We start from the raw sequence: 5,813 nt of genomic DNA on the forward strand, positions 1-5,813 counted from the left end.
GAATACCTGACTCCCTCAAACTTCACAAGGCTGGATCACCAACAGCCTGAGCAGTGGGCTAGTTCTGAATGAATGATGTATAGCCCACGGAATGCCTCTCCAACATGTTACAATTCTGATACCAACTGTCTTTCCACAGTCTTTCCTCTTTACCTGCTCGATTTGACGACGCACTGCAATGGCCACACAGAACTCAGAGCACATGCTCACAGCTGTGAGGTTCCTTAGGGAAGTAAAAGTCCACTGACTGAGACGCGAGGAGGAAACATACCGGCAGAGTCTCGCCTCTTTGATGCTGAGCATTCCCAGCTGCTCTTTCCCATGGAGAGCTCCTCTCAGCCTCTTAGGAGCACTCCCTCCTGGTAGCTTCAAGACAGTCTCCTCTAGGGCCTCAGCCTTAGAGCCAACCTCTCCCCTCCCTTGTTCCCTGTCACAAATCTATGATCCCTCTTTCTTCTCCTATAAAGATGACAGCCTCCGAAACCCAGAAGGGCCGTTCTAATTTGTCCACAGGATCACTAGGAGTCAGAATGGTCCGTGGCTGTGAGTTTCTGTTTCTGAGTTTTTTGAGGTCTCTGAGGAAGGCCACTGAGCCAGGAAGTGTGTTCCCCTCCCACCTGCCCCCCACACGCTCAGCTCCCTTGCTCTGTGGTTCCGCATGCCTTCTTCATCGCCCTTGCTGGCGGGGCCACAAAGCCCATGTCATGGATCTCATACTGGCTTGCTGATTCTGCTGCTACTTTTTCTCTGCTGCTGGATTTAGCCACAGTAGGCACCGCTTCTCATTACCTCCAGTGTTAGAGCGCCCTCTGGACTCTGGCTGGAGGAAGTTCTCACCACAGGCACTGAAAGTCCAAATGTCACACTGTGCGCCTTGTTCTCCTGGGATGGTAGCACGTTTTCCCAGGAATTGGCTCCTTTTAAGCTTAGTCGATGATAAAACTGACCAAGACTCTACATGCATTCTATACAACTGATTTCCATCAGCCACATTCATAAGATTCACATGTATCTTATTTCCATGATCTGTAAGTTGTCCTATCCCCTAGGTGGACCACTTGTACCTTATTTACTCAGTCCCACAGAAATAGTGTGTGTTACAGGCCATGGTAAGAAAGACCATGTTGACACGATCTCTGAAGACAAAATGTGTGCATAAACAAATGTGGTGAAGAAAGCTGATGGTGCCTGGCTACCAAAAGATACAGTGCCTGGGACCATAAAGGCTTGAAGGTAAACAAAAGTTCATCTAGCTCAGAAGCCACAAAGCCCAGATGGGAGAAGCACACCAGCCTGCGTGACCACGAGGTGTCAAAGGATCCTGAACAGTCAACTCAACCTCAGACTGTTTCACAACCAGTCTGGAAGGAGCCTCAACCTCAGATTCCATCGTTATAGGTTAAAACACCAAAAACTGACACGAAGAACCATCAGGGAATGAGGGAAAGAGTCCATGGACTCATCACTCTGTTCCCATGCGGCTCGAGGTCAGGACTTGATTCTACTTCCTCAGTTACTCTGGACCACTTGGTAGTCCAGGAGGGTGTCTGTACCAAACACAACCCTTTCCCCACATCTGTAGTATTAAATTAAAAGTGGCAATGGGGGCCCCCCACCTACTGATAATACTCACTGGTTCAGTAATACTACTTCTGGGTTCAGTAATGCACAATTGTACATTAAGTATTATATTAAAGTCATTGAGAGCATGAGAGATAATAAAATAATACAGTCAGACATATTACATGGTAGCATTGCTCACCTCAGCCCAGCTTGGTGGTCCTTAGCCGTCAGAGAAGGAGGGGGCTTAGCCGTCAGAGAAGAAGCCGCTGCTTCGTCCTCTTTAGCCACCCTCGGCCAGCCACCCCCGGCCAGCCACCTTTTCCAGCCACCCTCGGCCAACCACCTTCGGCCAGCCACCTCCAGAGAACCAGGGGGCCTCCTTATTTATTGATAACCATGCATCATATTACTTTAGGGAGCTATATCACAGCATCATGCATCACAGAGAGGGGCAATACAATTCACAACAACCTGCGTCATAGGGAGGGATTGCAACATAGGCAATACAAGCAATAGGAGGGGGATGACCTAGTCATCTTAGAGTGGTCCCGGGCTTGCCTTTGGGCACCGCGTCAAGGGAACAATAACAGAAAGGAATGGGCCCTATTTGGGGTGAGTCAGACTATACGGTCTGGCCGCTCTAGATGGCTGATGTTAAGGAGAATAACCTCTGACCTATTTTCACTGCCTAAAGAACAGTCCTTCTCAAGCTAAGTCTGGCATATATTTTGGGGAGACAACTTAAGAGAAATCCTTCTGTTCCCCACACACATCCTCATACTCCCTCCCTTACAGACTCTGTCTCCCAGACTGAAATAGACAAGACTCACCCGACAGGGGCACCGTCATGGCATCCAGGGCAAGTGCGTGAGGGAAGCAGCCAGACGCTGGGTCCAAGTCTTGGAGCCCGCTTCCTCGCTTCCCCACAGAGCAGGAATGATCAGTTCACCCGCGGAGGCGTTGACAGGCCTGGGAACATCTCTGGAGCGTGGTTCCCCAAGTGCTGATCGGCAGAGCTCATTAGATGAGGTCAGGAAGTGTCGGGGTTGTGAGGACAGATGGGTTCGCCACTGGAGGGAGCAGGAAAGGCTGGACTGACGCGTGGGAAACAAGAGTCTCTAGATCCTCTGCTGCCTGGATTCACGGTCACAAAATCTTTCCACCATCGTCAGCGTTCTCAACAGAGATACCTTGTCAGAAAGAAAACTCTGAAGAAAACTTTCGGGAGAGATGTAGATGCAAACAGAACACGATGGCAGTAACTGCACCTGCAAACCCACAGACTCACATGACTCAATGTTTACCGAATATTACTGATGCACCTCTTGCCGTGTTAGGAGGGCATCACATGAAACGCCCATAGAAAGAGACTTTATGAGTCGCTCCGATAAGAATCCCAGGATTTGATGGCTAAAGAAGCACATCTACAGTGCTTACCACCAAGAGTGTTGCTGTAATGCTGGAAGCGAGGTAACACTGGTTTTACAAACAGTGGTAGCCCCAGCCCCCTCCCCAAGGTCACCTTCAGCGAACATTCAGAGCTGGTTTGGAGGAAGGCTTGTTGAAACCTGCCACCCTAAGGTGACACGGGTTGTTTATTAGGACTTGAAGTGCCTCCTGCTGAAGACCAAAGATTGCAGCAAGTCAATGTAAAGAAATGAAAATTCTGACAAGTCGACCAGGAGATCACACCACGGCAAATCAGGGAAACACGGAACTACTCAGGGATCCCACTTTGCTCCGATCCACAATCAATGTCACTGGAAGCAGCGCTCAAGAAGACAGATGACACTGGCAACGTCATATGGAACAAGGGTCCCATCTGGGGAACCGACAGACACTATCCAGACCTCAAAGAGGAAAAGACAAACAACCCAACTGAAAATGGACCGAAAACCTGACAAGACGGTTTGCCAAATAAGGCATCCGGGCAGCCAGCAAACACGTGAAGAAGTTCCAGATACATTAGCCAATGAAGAGATACAAACACGAACACCAGCCATGGATAACACATTCCAAAAAAAGCAGAAAATAGCACATGGTGAAGAGGATGTGGATGGCAGAGCGGTCGTGAGCTGGGTGCAGGGTCAACCTTTGAATAAGGTGACCAGACGTCCCGCTTTTGGCGGGACAGACCCAATTTTTGGCATTTTTCAAAAGTCCCGATTTTTGGAAAGAATGCACGACAGCTAGGGAACGGTCTATTTGGTCCATATAGACCAATCAAGAACCCACCACCCACCCCCATCCCCGGTCAATGGTGTCCCGCTTTAAATCTGCTCACCTTACCTTTGAAACCACCAGCCATTACGTGGGCAAAGTTGAAGCTTTCTTCTTGCATAAAGACTACAGTTGGACCCTGTCCTATAGGGTCCTTATGAGTCAGAATTGGCTCGATGGCAGTGAGGTTGGTAAGCATTTGAGAGAGGGTGCTAAGCTATAGGAACGCAGTGTAGGACTGTCACACACTAAAACCACTGTTGAAAGCAGTTTTCAGGTTCCTTAAGGAGCCGGAAAGACAAATACCATATGACTCACTGATAGGTCTGCAGATTAGGGACCAAGGGGTAGTTCTCTCCCGAATGCCTCCACTAAACTGGCTATCCGTGCTGGCCCCAACAAAGGGGGTAGAGAGAAATCAGGCACAATAATAGGACACCTATGGGAAAAACCCAAACTGAGCATGTGCAAACGAGAACCAGCTAAGACCAGGTGAAATCAAGCTTGGTCAGAACCTAGGTACATGACATCACACAGGTGAGTCGGCCAATACCTTCACGCAGGCCTCCCCAGTCGGAGGAGATCAAAGGCGGCTACAGGAAGACGAAGCCTCTTTCACCTCTCTTGGGCCAGTGTGCTCTGTAAGAGGAGGGTGGAGGCTCTTGGCCTCTGGGATTTCCTGGCTCCACAAGCATGGCTCTGGGCTACGGTTCCTGTTCTTTCCATAGGGTTTTACCATTCAGCCTTGAACCCTTGTGTGGTTCCCACGCAGCCTTGTACGCTTTCCTGAAACAGCCTGTACTTTTTAAGCCTGTAATACCTGAAATATCTTTTTTCCTCATAAAAGTCACTTGGATTACAAACGTGCTTCTGTTGTGTGAATTGTTTCAGCACCTCGAAGCAAGAACCAAGGTACCCCAATCCAGAAACCTAACATTATCAATCCTTCGACATGGTAAATACCTGAAAGGAATCAGGAACACTGCACAAACCAATACATACACACCCATATTCGTTGCAAAATAGCCCCAAAAGGAAGAAGAAGGAAAAGTGCCTAAATGCCCCTTAGTGCAAAAATGAATAAGTAAATCTTGGCACATACACAAAATAGAATACTGCTCATCAGTAAAATATAATGTTAAAACGGTGAAACAGCTCATGAATGAATCGATTTGCAGCATATTATGCCGGGCAAAGGTAATCAATCCTAAATGGACAAATATTTAAAAAGACAGCTGTTATTTAAAAAAATCAGGATAAAGGTTTTTCTACCAGAGGGAACCAATTTTGAGGGCTACCGGGAGGGGAGAGGAAGGAAGGGAAGGCAGGTGGGTATAAACTTGGGAGAAAGGGAAGGCAACATTCTACAAGTTGGAGAGGTCATTGTTGGTGACGAGACAACGTGCTACTCTTAGGACCCCAAAAGTAACTATGAATCCAGCCAGTGGAAGAAGCAATCATCACCCACCCCTCACCCCTCAAATGCATCAACTAAAATCAATCATCAAAAATCATACTTTTTGTTTGTTGCTTTGTTTTTATGTAAGGGGGATAATGCATTTGAAGTTCGTTCCACCAGGACAGACTGTTAATCAATGTTATTTAGAGATTTTGAAAAGATTGCATAACAGTGTAGTACAAGAAAGGCCTGATTTGTGGCAGACCAGGGACTGGTTGGCCCACCATGACAATGCATCTGCTCATGTAGCCATCACAGAGTGCTACTTTTGGGCAGGAAACAGCATGCCTCTCTTTCCCCAGACAACTTACTCACTGACCTCACTCCACGTCACTTCTTTTTGTTTCCTTGAATGAAGAGGCACATGAAAGGATAGCGATTTGGAGACGTGGAAGAGGTGAAGGAAAAAATGAGCCGAGGTGCTTTCAGCCATCCAAACAGATGAGTTTGAAAACTGTTTACAAGAATGGAAGCTGAGTGGTGAAACAGGGAGGGTAAAGGGAGAATGGGTAGGAAAGAGGGAACCGATTACAAGGAACTATATGTGACCTCCTCCCTGGGGGACAGACAA

The sequence above is a fragment of the Echinops telfairi genome, unplaced genomic scaffold, assembly GCF_000313985.2.
Source record: "Echinops telfairi isolate 266 unplaced genomic scaffold, ASM31398v2 ScPeMD7_655;HRSCAF=1070, whole genome shotgun sequence".
Classification (NCBI taxonomy): domain Eukaryota; kingdom Metazoa; phylum Chordata; class Mammalia; order Afrosoricida; family Tenrecidae; genus Echinops; species Echinops telfairi.